Below are 23,441 nucleotides of genomic sequence, written 5' to 3'. Positions count from 1 at the left end.
ACGGAGCCTCCTGTCTGGGTGTCCCACCTAAACATCCTTGGTGCAAGCACTTGCCAAACTCTGCTCTCAACCATTCGTTCTCCAGCCAGTGCTGCAAGCGTGAGTGGAGGGCCAGAGAGAAGAGTATGACCCACCCGGCCCTCCCAGGAGCTCGAGACCTAACTCAGGATTTGAAGAAAACGGCACGTGTTTCAAAGAGCAGGAACGAGGTACTCTGCAGCACGTCCGGCTACCCTGACAGCTCACGCGGAATCACAGTGATGCCTTGTCTTCCTGACCTGCATCTCCCGGCTCAGGGGCTGGCTTCAAGACTTTGCCCACGAGACGTCCTCGGGGTCCATCTCAACAGGACTGGAGCTATTATTCCGTTTCCAGATTCCTTAAGCAGACAGAACATGGTTTTCCGTTGTTACTAATACTATTATTTTCTCTGTGCATTTCTTTTCCATCCAAAAAAAAAAAAAATTAGTTTTAAAAGGCTACTGAAGCAGACATACAGCTTTCAGTGGTTCTTTAAATGTGGTCCCTGAACCAGCTATACCAACATCACCTGGGGCCTTTTCAGAAATGCAAATTCCCAGGCTCCACCCAGACTGACCAACCTGAATCTCCCGGGTCGGGGGGCCCAGCCATGTGTGTTTTAATAACAAGCTGGGACCACTGCTTCAGAAGAACCCGAAGCTGATTTACAAGGACAAGTCTATAGTTTTTAAGGAAGCTCATGAGGAAAGTTCCCAGTTTGACATCAAAATGGAGTGAAAAGACCAGCTCATGCTGTATTGAGGGGATTCAACCACCGTCACCTCCCAAGATCCCGTTTTTCTGGCCACTGGTTAATCATCAGCCTTGTGAGTTAGATACCGCTATCCACATTTTTAGCTTCCCTGGTGGCTCAGACGATAAAGCATCTGCCTGCAATGCAGGAGACCCAGATTCAATCCCTGGGTCGGGAAGATCCTTGGGAGAAGGGAATGGCAACCCACTCCAGTATTCTTGCCTGGAAAATTCCATGAACAGAGGAGCCTGGCAGGCTACAGTCCACAGAGTCACAAGAGTTGGACACAACTGAGCAACTAACGTTTCATTTCATTTTTCATCCATTTTTAGAGGCAGAGAAATGAAACACTAGCAGGAAAAGCCAGATTTACTCATGAGGCCAAGACCCAGAGTCACCAGGCTTTTTGCCCAGCTGTGCCAGGGGTGTGCACTGGCCCAGGTGCCTGTGAGTGGTCTGCAGGCAAGCTCACACAAACACAGAGATAAGAACCATGAAGTCTGTACATACTAATAGTGCGATAAAAAAAAACCTATCAATTGTCAAGAAAGGATACCTTGCATTTGCAAAACAGTCTAACAATTCTGCAACCTACTCAAAAGAACATACAGAAAGTTAAAAGTGAGCCATCTACATAATGGAGAAGGCAATGGCAACCCACTCCTGTATTCTTGCCTGGAAAATCCCATGGACAGAGGAGCCTGGCAGGCTACAGTCCATGGGATCGTAAAAGAGTCAGACACAACTTGGTGAATAAACAACATCTACATAAACAACTAGTCAAACATTAGGATTCCTGGGTTCGTGGCACTAATGTGTGAAGCCCAGTCTGCCTCCCTCATCTGGGTCCCATACTTCCTTAAGATCTTAGAATTGGCTGGAAACCCCTCACTGCTCTAAACATAGGAATTATAAGAATGCAAGTTGATTTACAAATATATTTCAAATGATAGGGTATCATAAAAAACAATTTAGCCAGTCATCTGAATTCAATTTAGTGAAAAATTTCCTGTTTATAACTGACCTCCTTCCCAGCCAGCAGTCTGGACAGTCTGAGCCTCTCAGCCTTCCTCCATCCAGGGTCCCCACCCTCCGCTACACTAAGGTCTCCTCAGACCCCAACGTGGGCTTTCACCTTCCTCCCAAACCTCATTTTCACAAATATGTTCTCTTGCAGCATAAATTTCACATCTACCCATATACACCACAAGACCCACCCACACCAACACAGAAATTAACTCAAAATAAAATACAAGGGACTCTCCTGGTGGTCCAGCAGTTGAGAATCCACCTTGCAATGTAGGGGACGTGGGTTCGATCCCTGGTCAGGGAACTAAGATCCCACAATGCCTCAGGGCAACTAAGCCTCAGCCGCCACAGAAGACCCCCTTCCCCACCGTGTGACATGATGGTCCCGTGGGCCACAACTGAGACCCAACACAGCCAAATAAATCACAAATAAATATTTCAAAAATATATATAACACAAGGCTTGCCAAGTCTGAGCAGGTGATTATTTACCACTATTATAAATAATATAGAACACGTGGAAATGGAAAAACATGTTTAGGACAAGGTTAAGAGGAAAGGTATACCATATACACACACGGTATAAAAATGTTATTTCCAAGGGTGGACAGGGTCTATTTTATAGACAAAAATAGCTATGTTGGGATGGTGCTAACATCAGTCTTTAAACAGTCTCTAATAAACATGCATCGAATTACCAGACCTAAGTCTGAGCAAACTCCAGGAGACAGTGAAGGACAGGGAAGCCACAGACAGGCGTGCCACGGTCCATGGGGTCGCGGGGAGTCAGACACGGCCTAGTGAACTGAACGGCAATAAACGTGCACTAGATACGTGACACAACGTGCCTGCCAGGGCCTACCCGGCAGCACAGGACCCAGCTCCGCCCTTTGTCATCCTCCCCACCTGCTTCCCTCGGCCCCAGGGGGCCCTCTGCCCGGCTCCCCCATCCTGCTCCTCACCCGGCTAACTTCTCTCTCCTCCAGATCCGAACATGCCCACCCCGTCCTTGGAGACGTCCCCCTGCTCACCTCGTCCACATCCTCCTGGTAGAGTCTCTCATTACAGCCTGTCCTTCCCCTGAGCTGCACGCATCTCAGCAGGTAATTATGCTTTCATTTGGGAAATTACACACTTCATTATAGACTGCATGAAATAAAACAGTGGTTTGATGCTACGGTACCCCCTGCCCCAGTGTACCCAGCACACCTCTGCAGCTCCAAAAGTATTTATCAAATTAATGAAGGGAGGATTTTCACAGCCTGGTCATCCAAACATCATTCTCCTCCCAAAATGCACACATGCGCGCACACACACACACACTCACTCACACCCCGCCACTCCTGGATTTTGTTCCAGATCCTAACTCTCTTTCCCATTAGCCAAGGTACAAGTCTTGGCATCATCTGTGATTTCTCACTCTCATCCCCTGTACTGAGAACCAGTGACCTGAGTGAAAGGTTTTCTTAATTCACATCCATGACCCTTAAGATTGTTTGACAGATGTTCCCTGTTAAGAACCATCAATGCCACGAGAGCAGGAACCACATCTGATGACAGCGGTCCAAAAATAATGCTTCCTGAGTCTAACTGAATTGAGTGTTGTGGGTGTGGGATCATTTATATCAGCATGAATGCCTTGCTGGCCCAGAACACAGAGCCTTAAAGAAAAAGAAAAAGCTTCTTGCAACTTTGCTTGTAATACACCTTCTCTACCATGGACACAAACACCTAATCTCAGAAAGTGCCTCAGAAACTCACTCTTACCTAACGATCATTTCCAGACTCACCACCACACCTAATGTGCTGAGAGATGCGGCAACAGACGACAGAAAAACAAGTTGCTTTGGAGGAACTGACCGCACATCGGCTGTCAAACGGTTGTTCCCAGCTCAAATACGGTCTCCCTGGCAGGCTTTTAAGACGTGATTGCTGGAAATCACTGGGCCCTCCCACTCCTGTGAGCCGACCAGGAGTGTTGAACGCGTCCTGTTTTTATCGCAGCCGGCCCAGCAAGTCCTCGGATGTTGGCAAAGGGCACAGGCGACGGACTCCCCGCCTGAGCCTGGTACCGGGAAGCCGGGCAGCTGCTGCCACCTGCAGGAGCACACGGGGACCTGCGCCGTGCAGGGGGCTCTGCTGGCCCACAGGGAGGCATTTGCAGAGCTCGCCGTAGCTGTCTAACAGCCGGCGTCACACGGAGCACCCAACGGAGGACCCCAACTTCAAAATGTATGGGCCAATGCTTGCTGATACGATATGCAAGTTTCCTAGACAATTCTGGCCCAAGAAGCAGCATTTTGCACACGCCTGCTGGGTGAACAACAGAAACAAACCAGACAGAAGGGACAATGGTTATCACCACCAGCTTTCTGAGCCCGGCACTGTCCAGGGAACCCACCGCGCCCCTCCAACCCATCAGCTGACACAGACCTTCAGGAGAGAGCAGCAGCTTGCTGGCCTTGGGACTGCTCCATGCGGTACTCGGGGCTGTGAAGGTGTTTGTTTTGGTGCTATTTTGTTTCATTTCCTTCAAGAAAAACTATTTCTGAATTGGTGAATTCTGGAAATTAAAAAAGCGGCAGGGTTAGGCGGATTTTTTTGTTTAGCTCACCAAACCACGGGAACAGAGCCTTCGGGTCTGCAGAGCAATCTAGTGGTTTTGCAGGTTACTGGAGAGCTGCGCCCACCGCCACAGGCAGGTCCTGTACATGAATTTCACACTAAATTTTGGGTTTTTCATGTAGAGATATTTTATGCCAGCACCATGAGCACCAATTCTCTTCCCATAACTCGAACTCACACACACTATACATACACACCACAAGCACGTACCCACACACCACACACACGCACACATACACCAAAACCATATACACACATCACATACACAAATCACACACACACATACAGACTACCGCCACATTTTAAAATGCTGACCTTCTTTTGTTACTTCCTTGCTTTAAGAACTCCAATTGCTTCCTACTGCCCTTCGGAGAAGGCAATGGCACCCCACTCCAGGCCTCTTGCCTGGAAAATCCCATGGATGGAGGAGCCTGGTAGGCTGCAGTCCATGGGGTCGCTGAGGGTCGGACATGACTGAGAGACTTCACTTTCACTTTCATGCATTGAAGAAGGAAATGGCAACCCACTCCAGTGTTCTTGCCTGGAGAATCCTGGGGACAGGGGAGCCTGGTGGGCTGCCGTCTCTGGGGTCGCACAGAGTCGGACACGACTGAAGCGACTTAGCAGTAGCAGCAGCAGCCCTTAGAAAACTGACCACAGTCCGTAATGACAGCTGAGGCCTGCTTCTTTCTCCACGACTGGGATCTGGCCCTCTTTCTACGTGGCAGCAGGGACTGTCTGCAGTACCTGGAGGACACCTGTGACGTTGGTCCCCCCACCCTCTCCACCCCTCCCTTCACTCCCCGAGTTCATCCTCATTCATGTGGATTCCAGAAACAGCCCCCTAGATCGCATCCAGGTCTCCAACTCCCTTCTAATCCATCCTCCTCTGTGGCCAGGATCTGTCTTACTAAAGCACACACACAGTTACGTTACTCCCTGGCTCAAAAAACGTGCAAGGCAAAATTACCCACGTGCTAAAATTTCACAGAACTATGCACCAAGAGAAAACAAACTGAGTCCTGTCAATGTGGGTGAAATCTGAATAAAGTCTCTATTTGCTACTAGGACCACAGCAGGGACAGCACCCTGGTTACGCTAAGTGTATTGTGGTTATTCTGTAAGATGGTACCGTGGGGGGAGCTCTCTGTACTAATTCTGCAACTTTTCTGTGAATCTACATTTTTTTAATTAAAAAAAAAAACCCACAACATGCATTTGTATGACTACTCCAGGTATATAAACTGAAGTCAGACTCCTAATTGTGAGGTATAAGGTCATTCACATCATTAATAACCTGGCCACAAGAAACTTCCAGACACCACAGCTTCATGCCCGCTGCATTTCACACAAAATCCAAATGAATATACCACGCAGTTCCTCACCTCTGTGTATGCTCCTGCTCGAATTTTTCAGTCCTGCTAGAATTTCCTTTTCCACCACACTTCATCTTTCAAGACTGAGGGTAGAGCCCCCTCTTCCATGAGGCCTTACTATCCTCCTCAAAAGTAATCATGCCTTATATAATCCAGAAAAGAAGAAAACTCTAATTCAAAAAGACACATGTCTTAGCAGCACAACCTAAGTGTCCATTCACAGATGAATGGATAAAGAAGTTGTGAGACATTATATATATATATATATATATATATATATATATAAAATATCCCATTTTACTCAGCCATAAAAAGGAAGGAAATAATGCCATTTGCAGCAACATGGATGGACCCAGAGACTGTCACACTAAGTGAAGAAAGTCAGAGAAAAGTAAGTATCATATGATACCTTTCATACATGTAACCTTTAAAAAAATTATAGAAATGAACTTATTTACAAAACAGAAACAGAACTCACAGACATAGAAAACAAACTTATGGTTACTGGATGGGAAAGGGGGGAGGGATAAATTAGGATTGGGGGGTTAACAGATATACTCTACCACATAAAAAACAGGTAAACAACAAGGGCCTACTGAGGCCCAGAGCAAATGAACTATACTCAACATCCTGTACGGCCTGTAACTGAGGGACTTCCCTGGTGGTCTAGAGTATAAGCCTCTGTGCTCCCAACACAAGGCAGGGCAGCCAGATCCCACACGTGACGACCAAGTTCATATGCCACAACTACAGATCCCACATGCTGCAACTAAGACTTGGTACAGCCAAATAAAATATTAAAAAAAAAACACCTATAATGAAAAAGAATCTGAAGATAGGTAGGTGCATAATCGAGTCACTTTGCTGTACACCTGAAACTAACACAACATTGGTTTTGTCTGTTTTTAATTTTATTTTTGGCCACAATGAATGGCACGCAGGGTCTTAGTGTGTGTGTGTGTGTGTGTCTGTGTGTGTCTATGTGTCTGTGTGTGTGTGTCTGTGTCTGTTTGTGTATCTGTGTGTATCTGTGTATCTGTGTGTGTGTGTCTGTGTGTGTCTGTGTATATCTGTGTGTGTGTGTCTGTGTGTGTCTGTGTGTCTGTGTCTGTGTGTGTGTGTCTGTGTGTATATGTGTGTGTGTACCCAGTCGCTTAGCTGTGTCTGACTCTGTGCATCCCCACATGCAGCCTGCCAGGCTCCTCTGTCCACGAGACTTTCCAGGCAAGATACTGGAGTGGGGTACCATTTCCTCTAGCCCCACATCTACCTTCACTTTGATTCTCAGCTTCCAGGCTTTTCTCTTGGCTGTTTATCTGTGGCCCCTACTTGCCAGGAAGCCCCTCCCATGGAGACAGTCAACTGCACTCACCATCTTTACTCAGCACCTACCACAGGGCCTGGCACACAGGGAGTACTCTGTTCATCCTTGTTCTGGGTGGACCATGGCTATTAACAGCTAACACGGCCATGGTAAGGAGCCTGGACTAATTTCACCCTCGACCTTGAAAGCTAAACAGTGTTCTTAGCATGAGCAAGGCACTGTGATGAGTTCTCTGGGTCACCCCCGGCCTGACATCATCCTCAGTTTAGGTTTTCTAAATAAAGAGAATTCTAAGACATTCATGAATAGGAGTCTATCAAATCATACAGTAAGGTTGAAATTAGCAAGGAAAATAAAACCAGTGCCCCCCAAACAAGCACCAAGTCACAGACCATCAAATACACTTATTAACCACTGGCAAAAACACAATTAGAAGGCTATCCTACTGATGTATTTGTTTATTTGTCAGATAAGCACGGATGTCCAGTTTTTAACAGATGCTATTTATATCAGAATCATAACAAAAGTGCCATCCATCTGCCTTGGCATCCAGAGAAAACATATTCAACACGAGAGTAAGAAATGTGCATAGCCCAACAGAAATGGCATCAGAAGCGAAAACTGTTGGAACTGGAATCATGGGGGGGGGGGGCATTATCACTTGACAAAACTGGGGAAAAGTTGCAAGCAGCACAGATCTTGGCAGCTAAATCCAGAGCCTTGAGAAAAATCTTCTCCCCGTCTATTCTGATATCAAATGATGTTCTGTCGCAGTAGGGGCATATTCACTTTAAAGCTCCCTTTTGGACCTTCTACACACTCACTCCCGCATTTACTGAGCATCAAGGGTTTAGAGTCAAGAAGACATGGAGTCAAAATTGGTTCCATTATTGACCATGCAAACTTGCAAGGTAATTAACTTCCTTGTCACTCAGTTTTCTCATTTGCAAAATGGAGATACTATCTCTTGTTAAAGCAAGTATTCTTACCAGGTGGCTCAGTGGTAAACAATCCACCTGCTAATCAAGACACAGGTTTGATCCCTGGGTTGGGAAGATCCCCTGGAGAAGGAAATGGCAACCCACTCCAGTATTCTTGCCTGGAGAATCCCATGGACAGAGGAGCCTGGCAGGCTGCAGTCTATGGGGTCACAAAGAGCTGGACACGACTGAGCGACAGCATGCACGCACATTCTTAATCTGGGATCTAGGGACAAGGTTCACGTGTGTGCACTTCCGGACCTTCAAACTCAGATTAAATTCCAAAGGGTGTGAGAGATGATTTTTCCACAGGGAGGATACATGGCTTCCACCAGGCCCTCAAGGGGCAAGTGACCCACAATGGTTGAGTGAAACCCTCTACAGGCTGACGCTAGAACCTCCCTAGTGGTCCAGTGGTTAAGACTTTGCCTTCCAATGCCAGGGGTGTGGGTTCGATCCCTGGTTGGAGAACTAAGATCCCACATGCCATGGGGCATGGCCCCAAACAACCAAACAAACAAAAAAAAGCTGTCGCAGGACCCAGATAATGTATCTAAAGAGACTGACACGCAGTAGGCTGTGCTCACTCCTTGGTGGCTGTCACAGACTTTAGGTCCTGGGAAGGCAGAGAAAGAAAAGTCAGAGCCCAGGTGGAAGGCAGGGAGACCGTTACGGTGCAAGGTGCTAAGCATGGTCTTGGGTTTTATAGGAAGGGCAGAAAAGGATGGCAGACCAAAGTCAGTCCAGAAACGGCCCAGCAGGAGAAAACGACAGGGTGGAGCCCCCAAAGGCAAAGAAGGGTGGCTGACCATCTCCGCAGAGTCCTCACTGCCTGGACCAGGGCCTGGCGCGTGGCAGGTGTTCAATAGGTAACTGCTAAGCACACAAACAAATGACTGGAACCAACCCCGGGGACCGGATGACACCATTTACCGAAAAACAAAATTCAGAAGGTGTTCCTGAAAATTTCTATTCTGCTGGCTATTGTTTAATCTTATTTTGTTACGTATTTTGTAAATATCGACTCTGATTTGTGCCTTGTACTACTCAAAAATTCTACACAAATGCAACAGTCTACACTTCTTTCCCTTAATAGCTAGGACACTGAGCCCACACGCTGGGCACTCTGTGTTAAACCGGGTCATCTGGGACTTGCTGTTGAACCCCAGGAGAAATGTCCTTTCGATGGAGGCATTAGAAACACTTTCTTTTTTCCAGAGGAATTAAAACGCCTTATTTGCCTGGACAAAATGAATTCAACTTCTTTCTTTTTTTGGTTGTTTTGTTTTTAATTTTCTTTTTCCTGAGTTTAAGAAGTTCATAGCTAATAAAACAAGAGAGAGGCAGACTCACAAATATAGAGAGCAAATCAGTGGTTACCAGTGCAGAGAGGGAAGGGGGATGGGCAAGATGGAGGTGAGGAGGAAGACGGGGGTGTTATGGGGTTACGTGAAATCATGTGTGTGAAATTTTTAAAAATTATAAACCACTATAAAAAAATTTAAAGAATCTTTCATTTGATTAAAAACAAACAAAAAAAGAAGTGCACAGCTAAATTTGCAGCCCAACTATATTAATCATTACAAATTATCTGACTATTCCTTCTTGAAGGTACTTTCCTATTTACCATATTGTACATATTGTTACAAGTCCCCTCAAAGCCCAGTGCAGACGTGCAGAGGGATGTGCAGAGGACACACATCTCTGAGAGCGTGAGAGGACTGGCTGAGAAAGCAGGCTCTGTTCCCCAGGCAGTCCTGGAGCAGAGGTCACCTGCCAGCACCTATCTGTTTTGCAGCCCCTTAGCTGCTCTACATCCTTGCTACCTCATCTATAAAATGGGAATAATAACTGTAATGTTTCATAGGCAAGAAGCACTCAGTTTAAAAAAGGTAATAAGAGGTTCCAAACTGTGCCTGGAACACAGTGAGTGCTCAATATTAGCCAGGAGGAGCAATGGTAATAGAAATAGTCAAACTGCAGAAAAACAGGAGAAAAGATAATGGTGGTGCCTGAAACATATTAAACAAACTAGCAGGAAAAGATCGAAACCAAGAGAAAAAAGGAGAAAACAAAGCTCTTTCATACTGGAAGTGTATCGTGTTCATGTGTTATCTCCATTCACAGAGTTTCCCCGAACATTCCTTCCCTTTACATCTCCTCTTCTAAATGGCGTGGATGTCCTAGACAGCACTGTGTGGAAAGTGATCGACATTTAACTAGTACAAAGATCCAATCTGTATAACTGCACAAACCTAGGTCTGGAGTGAAAGTTGCTCAGTCATGTCTGACTCTTTGCAACACCATAGACTATACATAGAATAGCAAGAAGAGATAAAAAAAAAAAGCCTTCTTCAGCGATCAATGCAAAGAAATAGAGGAAAACAACAGAATGGGAAAGACTAGAGATCTCTTAAAGAAAATTAGAGATATCAAGGGAACATTTCATGCAAAGATGGGCTCGATAAAGGACAGAAATGGTATGGACCTAACAAAAGCAGAAGATATTAAGAAGAGGTGGCAAGAATACACAGAAGAACTGTACAAAAAAGATCTTCATGATCCAGATAATCATGATGATGTGATCACTAATCTAGAGCCAGACATCTTGGAATGTGAAGTCAAGTGGGCCTTAGAAAGCATCACTACGAACAAAGCTAGTGGAGGTGATGGAATTCCAGTTGAGCTGTTTCAAATCCTGAAAGATGATGCTGTGAAAGTGCTGCACTCAATATGCCAGCAAATTTGGAAAACTCAGCAGTGGCCACAGGACTGGAAAAGGTCAGTTTTCATTCCAATCCCAAAGAAAGGCAATGCCAAAGAATGCTCAAACTACCGCACAATTGCACTCATCTCACATGCTGGTAAAGTAATGCTCAAAATTCTCCAGGCCAGGCTTCAGCAATACGTGAACCGTGAACTCCCTGATGTTCAAGCTGGTTTTAGAAAAAGCAGAGGAACCGGAGATCAAATTGCCAACATCCGCTGGATCACCGAAAAAGCAAGAGAGTTCCAAAAAAACATCTATTCTGCTTTATTGACTATGCCAAAGCCTTTGACTGTGTGGATCACAATAAACTGTGGAAAATTCTGAAAGAGATGGGAATACCAGACCACCTGACCTGCCTCTTGAGAAATCTGTATACAGGCCAGGAAGCAACAGTTAGAACTGGACATGGAACAACAGACTGGTTCCAAATAGGAAAAGGAGTGTGTCAAGGCTGTATATTGTCACCCTGCTTATTTAACTTCTATGCAGAGTACATCAAGAGAAACGCTGGACTGGAAGAAACACAAGCTGGAATCAAGATTGCCGGGAGAAATATCAATAACCTCAGACATGCAGATGACACCACCCTTATGGCAGAAAGTGAAGAGGAGCCACAAAGCCTCTTGATGAACGTGAAAGAGGAGAGCAAAAATGTTGGCTTAAAGCTCAACATTCAGAAAACGAAGATCATGGCATCTGGTCCCATCACTTCATGGGAAATAGATGGGGAAACAGTGGAAACAGTGTCAGACTTTATTTTTGGGGGCTCCAAAATCGCTGCAGATGGTGACTGCAGCCATGAAATTAAAAGACACTTACTCCTTGGAAGAAAAGTTATGACCAACCTAGATAGCATATTCAAAAGCAGAGACATTACTTTGCCGACTAAGGTCTGTCTAGTCAAGGCTATGGTTTTTCCCGTGGTCATGTATGCATGTGAGAGTTGGACTGTGAAGAAGGCTGAGCGCCGAAGAATTGATGCTTTTGAACTGTGGTGCTGGTGAAGACTCTTGAGAGTCCCTTGGACTACAAGAAGATCCAACCAGTCCATTCTGAAGGAGATCAACCCTGGGATTTCTTTGGAAGGAATGATGCTAAAGCTGAAACTCCAGTACTTTGGCCACCTCATGCAAAGAGTTGACTCATTGGAAAAGACTCTGATGCTCGGAGGGATTGGGGCCAGGAGGAGAAGGGGACGACCAAGGATGAGATGGCTGGATGGCATCACGGACTCGATGGACGTGAGTCTGAGTGAACTCCGGGAGTTGGTGATGGACAAGGAGGCCTGGCGTGCTGCGATTCATGAGGTCGCAAAGAGTCGGACACGACTGAGCGACTGAACTGAACTGAACTGAGACTATACAGTCCATGGAATTCTCAAGGCCAGAATACTGGAGTAGGGAGCCTCTCCCTTCTCCAGGAGATCTTCCCAACCCAGGGATCGAACCCAGGCCTCCTGCATTACAGGCAGATTCTTTACCAGCTGAGCTACAGAGGAAGCCAGATCTGGGGTAATTCTAGATAAATACATTTTACTAAAAGGTCAGCTCTCTTGTGATATTTAAAGGAAGAAAGTGACTTTAGCTTCTTGCCTCATCACACTTTCTCATCTATATTAAACAGCTTATTTTTCAACCCTGGCAGGGGAAGAAGTCGTCCAAGAGAAACTTCAGTGACTCTCCTCATCTACTAACCTTAAACATTCACTTGATCTGTCAAGAGGCTTTACGAAAGCAACTGTCTTGTTAACAGCCAGTGGGCTCCCAGTGGATTCCTGCTCCAGGCGGGCCCCAGACTCCTGAGCATTCTGCTAGAGCTGGTTCTGTCTCCATGCGCCAGTCAGCTGGAGGGGTCACAGCAAGGGCGATGCAGAGATCTCTGCACAGGAGAGGTGGACAGCTGCAAAAGGGTAGGGACACGGAAGACAAAGTGGACAGCAGATTTAACGTCTCAGGTAAGCAATTCTTGACAAATATCTACAAGCACAAGCACCTGCCATGAGCCAGGCCCTAAATTCATGGTGGTGTTCCCATGAGCACAGGTAACTGAAATAAATCCTTGCCCTCCTAAAGCTTGTAGTAAGGCTGAGTAGGAGACAAACATGTTCACAGATAATCAAAGGGCCCTTGCCTGATTCACTTTCAGTCCCCCAGATTTAGCCAAGTAAATACATCTGTTGAAGACAATGGATAAAAGAGAAGGAACAGCAGTATGTGAAAGTTGAAAATAAAAAAATTTTTTTTACAGCATTTCTGTAAGTCCACTCATTTAGTGGCACATACGATTTAAGAAACATTATTAAATTATTCCTCTTGAAAACGAAGTAAGAGTCTTCTTAACAGGGGCAAGGCATCCTGAAAGGCAAAGATTTTCAGGACAGAAGGAAAAGGAAGTATGGGGTAATTCAGCCAGTGGTCTTGAATAACTGCTGAACATTTCGGAGAGTGCTTCCAAATAGAGTTCTGAGAGAGGCAGGGATCACTCCTGCAGTTTGAGGAAGAGGAATGTTCAAGAAAGCCTGAAGATTCTGACATGAGACAGAAGTGCTCAGTTTGAATTCTGGCTCTGCAACTTCTAGTGGTGTGATTCTCAGGGACAGCCCCCTTCACCCTGCGGGGTTCAAGTCCTCATCTACAAGGCGGAACTTAAAATATTCGAAAGGCTGCTGTGGGGACAAACGGGAGTAGAAAGAAAACATGAGTCAGAGCGATGTGACCCTCAGAGAGACTGGGAGGCAGATTCACCACCTTCTACGTTGTTTATAGTCGGTCTTTATAGAAATATAAAAAGGATGGGGCTATTCACTGCAGGAGAATATTCACTCTGGGAGGTAGTGAAGGACAGGGAAGGCTGGCGAGCCGCAGTCCGTGGGATCGCAGAGTCAGATGTGACTGAGCGACTGAAAAACAACGAATTCACTGCAGGAGCCCCCAGACCCGACAACGGCTCCTGGCACAGGCAAGCGCGCCACATACACACGTGCGTGAAACGAGTAAACGGGTCACTACCGCCCCTTAGCCACAGACAAGGAGGGGATGCGACGTGTTCCGGGGCTGTAGCACCCCAGCGCTGTCCTCCCGGGCCCTCCTCAGCGCCCCCCACACTCCCCGCTCCGGGCTCGTGCGCTCTTGCCGAGGCCGCTTCGCCTTACCCCGGCCCCTTTCTCAATCCTCCGACTCATGGGAGCCAACTCCGCGCGCGGACTCCAGGGCCCCCTGGCCACAGAGGCCCAGCCCACGCAGTGTCGCTAGGACGCTGTTGCCCGAGCGACGACGGCGCTCGCTGACTGGAGAACATGTTTCCCCACCCGGAAAGAAACGGAGGTCCGATTGGCCAAGTAGACTAGGAAGTTGTCGCCGAGGGGGCGTGGCCAGGCCTGCCCGGTGGCTCCGCCCCCCGCCACGGGGGAGGAGCTTCCGCCCGAGGTCATGGCCTCCGGGGGGCTGGTACCCAGGCGAGAGTCGGGGCGGCGGGCATCGTGGGAACGCTTTTCTGTTAACCTGGCCGTCGCGCGAGCTGTCGGACGGGTCGCAGAGTACCGCTTCGAGCCGCGCGGGCGGGGGAGGTTAGTCTCATACTGCGAAGCTGACTCCTCACCTGTTAAAAAAACCAAGCGTACCCACCCAGAGCCTGGGGTCAGGATGAAGAAAGTCCGAGTGAAAGTCGCTCAGTCGTGTCCGACTCTTTGCAACCCCATGGACTAGTCCGTGGAATTCTCCAGGCCAGAATACTGGAGCGGGTAGCGTTTCCCTTCGCCAAGGGATCTTCCCAACCCAGGGATTGAACGCAGATTTACCCGCATTGTAGGCGAATTCTGTAGCAGCTGAGCCGCAAGGGAAGGCCTCAGGATGAAGGCAGGTGTCTAAGCCCCGACCGCGTCTGCGCCCTTCCTGCGTGTTAGCACTTAGCGATTCTGATTGTCGCCTCCTGTGTCCAGTTGTGTCTTCCTCCCGGTGATCTGGGGAAAAGGCAGGACAAGGTTGCTTTGCCCAGCCTGGTATCCTCAGTGCTCACATCCCGGTCTTCCTCCAACCCCAGTAGATAGATAAATAAATAGTTATCCAATGAGCCAGTTTTTTACCATGCTCACAGGCTGAGTAGCAATTCAGTAAGTCATGTGGATAATGGTGTGTGGTTTAGTCGCTCCTGTCCAGCTCTTAGGACCGCATGGACTGTAGCCCACCAGCCCCTCTGTCCATGGGATTTCCCATTGGAAATACAGGAGTGGGTTGCTGTTCCTTTCTCCAAGGGAATCTTCCTGGACCCAGGGACCAAACCTAGGTCTTCTGCATTGCAGGCAGGTTCTTGACTTCCTAAGCCATCAGGAAAGCCCAGTAATAGTAGCGATAATGTGGCTGACTCTTCGGAGCACTGCCCTTACCAGGCACCTATCTAAATACTTTACGTGCACTTAATCTTCATTTATCTTCATAACACCCCTAGGACGTAGGTTCTAGGAGTAATTATTCCCGTTTTACAGATAGGACTCTAAGGCACAGAGAGGCACAGTAAGTCAGTGGCAAAAGCAGGATTAGAGCCCAGGCAGGCTAAGTCCCGGGCTTCCCTGGCAGCTCCGCGGTAAAGAATCTGCCTGCAATGCAAGAGACCCAGGTTTGATCTCTGGGTCGGGAAGTTCCCCTGGAAGAGGGCATGGCAACCCACTCTAGTATTCTTGCCTGGAGAAATCCCATGGACGGAGGAGCCCGGCAGGCTACAGTCCATAGGGTTGTACAGAGTCAGGCACAATTGAAGAGACTAAGCAGCAGCAGGCTGAGTCCCAGGTCCTACTGTGTGTCACCCTGTTCGTCACTGTGTTAACTCACAGGTGAGAGAAGCAATGGCCCCAGAGGCGCAGCCTTACTGAGGAATCCCGGCCACATGGTTCTGTCAGTTGGTAAGTTACAGGATGACCTGCCGAGAGCCCCAGAGAAGGGTTCCTCCTGTCGATCTGACTGTCCATCACTGGCTAGCTAGTTTTCTACTCACTGAGAAAGTCAATTCATGTCTTCTCTCTGCTCAGACCTCCCACACCCTTTAACTCATCACCCTGAGTGAGTGACCTCACCTCAGGCCCCACTGAGAAAACCAGTCCATAAGAAGGGAACATACTTTTGCCTTGCGATCACTTTGGCCCCCATCTCTTCTGCTCTTGTTCCAAAAGAGGCTTTGGAACTTTGGAACCAAAAGGATGCTTTCCACAGAGGCCACTTCTGCCCCTTGTGTCCTAAACCTCATCGCCATTCACCAGCTCTTGGACTGAACTGTTCAGGGCAGCAGGTCTCCAAGGGTGGTCTGGGGACCCCTGAGTGTCCTGAGACCCCCTTCAGAGAGTCCATAATTATCAGAACCATCTTCGGAGTAAGATAGTGCTTGTGTGTTCACTCTCACTTTCTCATAAGTGTACTTAGGGCTCTCCAGATGCTACATGATGCATGACATTGCAGCAGGCTGGATGAGAACAAAAACAGGAGAACCCAGCTGTCTTCTGTTAGGGCAGATATTAAAGAATTCATAAAGATATAAACGGCCTTTCTTCACTCGTTCTTTTTGTTTTGGAAAATACAATCGTTTCATAAAATGTTACTGTCTGACAGGTTTATTGTTATTTTAAATGAATTGGTAAACAAATGTTTAAACTTTTTATCACTTTTACTGTCTCGTGTGCTAGTGATAGATATAACTCACAAAAAAAGAAAAGCTCGGGGTGGGGGGGATCCTCAGTACTTTTCAAGAGTGTAGGACTTCCCTGGCCATCCAGTGGTTAAGACTCCATGCTCTGGTCTTCCCGGGTGGCTCAGGGGTAAAGCATCCGCCTGCCAATGCAGGGGACACAGGCTCCATCCCTGGTCTGAGACGATCCCACTTGTCATGGAAAAACTAAGCCCGTGCCCCACAACTATTAAGCCTGTGCTCTAGAGCCTGAGAACTGGAACTGCTGAGCCCAAGGGCCGTAACTACTGAAGCTCGAACACCCCAGAGCCTAAGCTCTGAGACAAGAGAAGCCACCGCCACGAGAAGCCCAAGCACCGCAGCTAGAGGGCGGCCGCGCTCACCGCAACTACAGGGAAGCCTGCACAGCAGTGATGACCCAGCACAGCCAAAAATAAATAGTAAAATAAATAACATTGTAAACCCCTAGGTGGCGCTAGAGGTATAGAACCTGCCTGCCAATGCCGGAGACAAGAACCAGTCCCTGAGTCAGGAAGATCCCCTGGAGGAGGGCATGGAAACCCACTCCAGTATTCTTGCCTTGGAAATCCCATGGACAGAGGAGCCTGGTGGGCTACAGTCGATGGGGTCACAAAAGAGTCGGGACACGAGTGAAACAATCCAGCCCGCACGCACACAGGTTTGATCCCTGGTCAGGGAAGATCCCAGATGCCGTGTGGCACAGCCGAAATGAAAAGAAGACACCTTTCAGTACTACTGAAACCAGTTACATTCCCTGCTCGAGAAATTGCTACAGCCTCTACTACACAACCATTGTGAGACTTCGCCTCTAAAAACCTCTGATGGAATCTGGAGACGCAAACCCATGGAAAAGTGAGGGAAGTACATTTACGCCTGTGATAATCCAGCAGCCAGCTCATCCCTCAGTGATCCAGAAGAAACTCGGGGTGGTGGAGAGCTATGTGTGCCCTCCAGGTGCTGAATACTCACAGCTACATTTTCAGCACAGCTCAGTACCTCTGGGAGACCAGGCTGTGAGATCAAGGTTGCTGCCAAGATCATCTCATGGTTAATCAACAGCGATGTTATAAGTGGAGGTTATGCTTTCATGTAGAGTAATAAGTAGCAGGAACTGATTAACCCCTCAGAAGTTAAGTGCTGTTTTCCACCTCGTCTATTAATAAAGGATGGATGAGCTGGCACGAGCCACGAAAGCATGGTCCGTCTAAAGAGAAGCGGAGGACGTCCCTGGGAAGCCTACTTGAGATTTCTCTGGCGGTTGTGCTTTTGGTGGCCTCGCAGAATGGAGACCAGACTCTCCTGAGCTGTCCTTAGGCGAAAATAAAATTAAACGAAAAGAAATGAGGTACAGGCGTCTCTTTGGAAAGAACCACCGTGGTTATTTTTTTCTTTGCTAAAATAGGTACTTCCTCTCTGGGTGGGATATGTACCTTGACAGATGACGCAGCTGCTCATTTTAGTTCAATCAACCAGAAACTAAATTGCACATTTTAAACATTATCGCTACAAATAATTGATTATCATCTGTAAACAAGGGACCATTTTAGGATCATCTGTGGAGAGACGGGTAGCCGCTCCTGGGTTTCTTTCCCCTTTTGTGTGCCAGTAGATGGGGACGCCTTTCATTTCCCTTAACAGATACTGCCTGTCTCTGTTCACGAAGACAGGAATCAAAATCCACTTATCTTACCCCTGAACAAGATTCCACGGTGAAGAATACCAGTGTTTAGAATTTTAATGAATTCTGCCCTCCGAACGTCTATTGCAGCAATCTGAGAGGAACGGCCCTCCCTCCGGAACAAAGAAGCAGTTAGAAAATAACAATTTTGTGTTTCCTACACCTGGGCAGCTAGCAAACCCCTGACAATCACAAGCACTTCTCTCTGCGGAGAGCCAGGATCTCGCGACAGCTTGTAATTAGTGCTGTTTAGCATTTAATTTGCCTTTAGTTAGGTAACAAGCATTTATTGATTACCTGATAGGAATGGAGCGCTGTGCTAAACACGGGATGGGGACAGAGTGATGGATGAGGCACGGGCTCTACTTATAGTCTCTACTTGCGGCTGAAAACACCTCCTCGGGAAAGGAAACTTGAAACCAGGAACAAAATGTTTTCTTAACAAATGTAAACCAATATCCCATTATAAAGAGTTATTACTCTTTGAGAATTCAAGGCACACTCCTGGCACACTCCATTCTAAGGAGAAAAGTACTTGCTGCCACGGCTTGTCTCACGGAGAGAGTGGGGACACCCAAGTCACTCCTTCTCTGGACTAAGGAAGGTTCTGGCCTTTTCTGCTGCAGAGTCCCAAGTGTGGTAGGGACCCAGGAGGGAGACAGCCACCAGCCCCTGACAATCCGTCTGCCCCAATCTGCAACCCCTCTGACATTTTGGTAAAAATGGAAGCCTGGGTACCCACAGGATGGCAGAGTCAGAGAGCTAAGTTAATTCATGGTGACCTCCTAGAGACTGTCTTTTGAGGCCAGCTTGAGGCAGGTGGTGGACATGAATTGGCAACACTTAGAAATAGCAGTGGAGAAGGCAATGGCACCCCGCCTCTAGTACTCTTGCCTGGAAAACCCCATGGACGGGGGAGCCTAGTGGGCTGCCATCTATGGGGTCGCTAAGAGTCGGATACCACTGAAGCAACTTAGCAGCAGCAGCAGAAATAGCAAGGAAGGCTTTTCAAGAGGGCAAAACGATCCAGCCGAGTTGAGGAAGAGCTTGCAAGGGGGCGCAGGAGTGAGCTGTGTGGCCGGGCCAGAGAGGGCCCAGGCGGTGAGTCACAGATGATGTGCTGGCAAAGTCCGAGGCTGTTGAGACGCCCAGGGTAGGCTGAATTCGGTGGCCAGTCGGGACGCTCCAGACGTCAGAACTTCTTTTCTGAGCTGACTTCTCGGCACCAAGGAGAATGAGACATGGTTTGATTCTCAAGAAGCAGATACTCCCTGGGTTCGGGGTCTCTTAGGAGGGGCACGGCAGTGGTCCCCACCCCGGGGAGGAGGTGCAGCGGGAGATGCCAGGGGTTTCTCGGAGTAGACAGCACCCGAGCTGAGCTTCAAGCTTAAGTCAGTGTCGTCTGGGTGGAGTCCAGGCAAAGGGGACAGGCTGAGTTGGGCACAGAGGACCAAACAGCCAGGGGTTCTTGGGCAGACTGAGATGGGCGCCAAGGTACCAGCTGCATTTGAGTAAAAAAAAAAAAAGTTTTTTCTGGAAATCACATGTACTGTGGATTCTGAAGGGGAGAAATAAGAGATGAGAAAAATAGGGTGGGGGGAGATTTTTAACCAAATCACTTAAGTTTTTTTTTGAGGATGCAAAAGACTGCAGAAGAGAGTCTTACTGGCTTTGGGAGTTTTTCCTTCTGCGGAGATGGCCTTGCTCGAGATATTTTAAGACTTCTGTTCCCAGCTGGTGCCCGACACCACGGATACATGTAAAGATGACAACTCTCAAGGGGGGTAAATGCATTTTCTGGTTGATTTTTTTTTTCATATTTTAAACACATTTAGCATTCTCTGATTTTGAAAGAAGGCTTTTAATAGAGCACAGATTCCTTTCGTCAATGGTGAGGGGGACAGATTTAAAGACTGCAGCCCAGACATCCATTGCCAACTAGCTTACAGGGATCCAAGTGTGAGAATCAGACTGTCATTTGATGTGTAGATTTGGCAAAGGCTCAGCACGCCTCGGAGAAGGCGGTGTTGGGCCCAAGCCGTGTGCCGGGTGCTCCCATAACCAATCCTCTCTGCCCTCGCCAGCAAAGTCCACCCCCGGCTAAAAACGTCACGATCTCCCCTATGGATCAGCTCCTCCGGGGTTGGATGGATAGGCAGTTTGACCACTTAAGAATCACAGCATGCTTGGACAGGGTAGGATGTCAAAACACTTGAGATGAGACCTCCTCGTTATGAGATGAAAAGGGGCCGTCCCCTCGGTCCCACCACCAGTGGGGGCAGAGTGGGTTAGAACCGAATGCCTGACTCATGGCAGTGCGTTGTATTTCTTCCCACCTGCATGCCCCTCTCTGGCGCCTGCCCTGCTCACATCCCGCCTGTTTACAGACCAGCTCTCGCCCTGTCTCTTCCATTCAGCCGTCTCCCTGCTGTCGCTCAAGTCGTCTCTCCTTGCTCGGCATCTTCGGAGGGCTGGCTCTCTGCACCACTCCTTCTGTTCCTGACTGGGGAGGAGGCAGGGCACCAGCCTAGGTCTTTCTTGGGAAGTTATGGCCCCCAAGGGCAGGACCAGGAGCGTGCACAGAAGGGGCAGGGCAGACGGCGTTCAGAAAAAGTGAGACCCACCCCGCCAGTGCAAGATGCCTCTCAGCAGATGTTAGGTGCTAATTACATGCCATGTTCTGACCTAGGAAAATACAGCCCCGTCCTGCTTTCAGGGTGTCGCTGTCTGCACGGGGACACCAGTGCAGAGCAGTAGGCGGGGGCGGGATGCGAGGAAGGCAGGGAACACCTGGGAGCAGAGAGGCGACATTCACCAGGTCGGGCAGGCCTGGGCATCTCAGGGAGGCCAGAGAGGAGGGAGGCTGAGAGCTGGGGGTCTGCTTCAGTGGCCGGAGAGGACCCCGAGCAATGGAATGACCGTCCCAGAAGGGGGTGAGCCTGTGGGGACTGGACATCCAGGGATGTCAGAAGGCATTCCTCACTGGGGGAGGCTGGACCACCTGGCTGACATGCCACCCTAGTCTGAAAGCGCTTGTTCAGCAGGGAGAGGGGGAAGGTGATGCTTTTTGGGCAGGGCTGGGACCAGGCTCTACGGGAGGACAGGATCCACAAAGCTGTGTCACATGTGGGGCCTCCCAGGACAAGGACTGCACACCCGCCTGCGTCCACAGGCCTGGGGGCCTCCCCGTGGACTGAGGACATCGGCTGTCACCTGTGACTTGGCCACTAGGGGGTGCTCATCAGCAAGGCCAGGCACAGATCTGCGATTCTGTGAATTACATTCGTGTTTTCAAAGCCATTTTTAAATGTTGTGACCATTCCATGAAGTTAGCGTGATGGAGATTCTATATATATTGTCACACTGGATTGGAGAATTTACGTGGCTTACCTGCTCAGGTGAGAGGGCCTTCTTGGGTATTTCAGATGAAGGGAATAGGTGCATGGTGGGGGGTGGGGGGTATGGTTGATGAGTCCTGGATGGCGGTGTCAGAGCCTGGAGGCCATGGGGACAGGTCCAGCTGGTGGGGGGCTGTGACTGAATCCAGCTGCTTGGACGTTACAGCCTATGCAGGTCCCCCAAGTGCCTTTTGGAATCTTTTTAGTCTGCGAAGTCAAAAGGCCAGGCAAGCCGGGACTTCCCTGGAGACAGGGACGTGCAAGAACCCCATGGTGGGATCTGTAAGGTCAGCCCACTGCCCAGGCCTCTCTGGCCCTGTCCATCTGTCCCTCACCTTGGTCCCTCAAACCCCACCCACCCCGAGGGGCTACTACCCGCCGGGTCACTCCGCTCTCCAACCTGGCTTCACTTGTAGGATCCACAGCACCTTTGGCCTCAAGTCATTTTGCCCTTGACTTTGCCCCAAGTGCGAGAGGCAGCAACTGCTCCCAGCACACGACGCCCTAGAGCACTCAGAGCCAGGGGCTGGGGCAAAAGGTACCTTGGGGATGTCCTAACACAGCCAACCACCTCCTCCTCCTGTGGATCTGGTGAACCAGGAGGCCAGTACCAGCCCCTCAGCCCCTCTACCTGCAGAGGGGTCGAGGGTAGGGGGACACCTCCAGGCAGCATTCCTTCAGTTAAGCCTTCTTGGGCTTTCATTTCTTCTTACAAAATCCAACTCTCGTGACCCCTGAGGACTTCTGGGAGCTGGGCTCCTGGCCGCACCAGCTACCAGCCTCTGAGCACTGCCCAGCACACACCCCCGCCCCCAGGCGGCCCTCAGCCCAGGGTCCCTCACCTGCCCCTGGTCTCCACTCAGGGGGCCTCTTCTTGTTGGCCTCCCTGGTCCTGCAGGAGCACACGGGTCCCCAGCAGCCCATTTGGGCCTGAACGCACCCTGGGTTTTATGACATCACTTCCCTGCCAGAGTGGGCACGCCACACAGGCTGGGGGCCCTAGTGCCGCCGGCAGCGCCCGCGGTCATCCAAAGTGTGTCCCAAGTGGATCCAGGGACTGTGGTGAAACATCCACCGGGCAGGGCTGGAGGGGACGCTCACTGAGCTCCGTGAACACACAGCCCCACCCTACCTCTCTATTCAGCGGCTCCACCTTTATTATAATCTGCCTGATTTTAGGTGATCTGGAGGTGATTTAGGAATGGACCCCCGCTCTGGAACATAGCAGACTGGATGTGGGCCCAAGGGGGGTCTAGGTCATCCCAGACACCAAAATAAATTCTGGGACTTCACCAGAGACCCAAAGGAGCTAGTTCATTTGAAGACCAGCGTGACTTTTCAGAGTCCAGGCTTTTTATCCAATAAAAGAACACCCTGGACTTCCCTCCCACAAGGCATCAGTTAGATGGGCTCTGGAATTCACAGAGACAAAGGAAAGTCAGCAGGTCAGAGTCTACACCACCATCTGCCTTGCTGAAAGGGACCTTCCCAGACTGAGCCCGAAAGCCCTGGACCCCACGTGCGGCCAAACCTCTTCCCACTTCTCTCCTCCCCCACCCTCCCTCTCACTTCAGCTGCAAAGAGATTCCAAAAGGTGGCGGGACCCACAGCAAGGGACACTCAGCCCTTGGAATGTTGAGTCCTGGTGACCCAGACCACCCAACCCAGGCCAAGACCTTCACCCCAGGAGCGGTGGTCAGTGGGCTCACTCTTACCGCCCTGATATCCAGAGGGGATCGTGGCAGGGTGGGGGGCCCCCCAACTGCCCCCACCCCCATCAGCACAGGCTGGACACG

General features: G+C 49.1%; 1 protein-coding gene across 1 annotated transcript in view; it reads right to left on the bottom strand.

Annotated features, from left to right (window-relative positions):
- The window catches only part of EFCAB6 (EF-hand calcium binding domain 6), a 255,607-nt gene extending 241,441 nt beyond the window's left edge, over positions 1 to 14,166 (bottom strand). Inside the window, exons 1-2 of the mRNA XM_040233143.1 lie at positions 14,030 to 14,166; positions 12,573 to 12,777 (exon numbers count right to left, since the gene is read on the bottom strand). The gene's annotated coding sequence lies outside the window, so the exon portion shown is untranslated. The remainder of the gene's footprint in view (positions 1 to 12,572; positions 12,778 to 14,029) is intronic.
- Between the last annotated feature and the right edge of the window lie 9,275 nt (positions 14,167 to 23,441).

Source organism: Oryx dammah, unplaced genomic scaffold (genome assembly GCF_014754425.2).
Source record: "Oryx dammah isolate SB20612 unplaced genomic scaffold, SCBI_Odam_1.1 HiC_scaffold_29, whole genome shotgun sequence".
Lineage (NCBI taxonomy): Eukaryota > Metazoa > Chordata > Mammalia > Artiodactyla > Bovidae > Oryx > Oryx dammah.
Note: the sequence above shows the minus strand (reverse complement) of the source record. Positions and strands in the feature narration are given on the sequence as shown.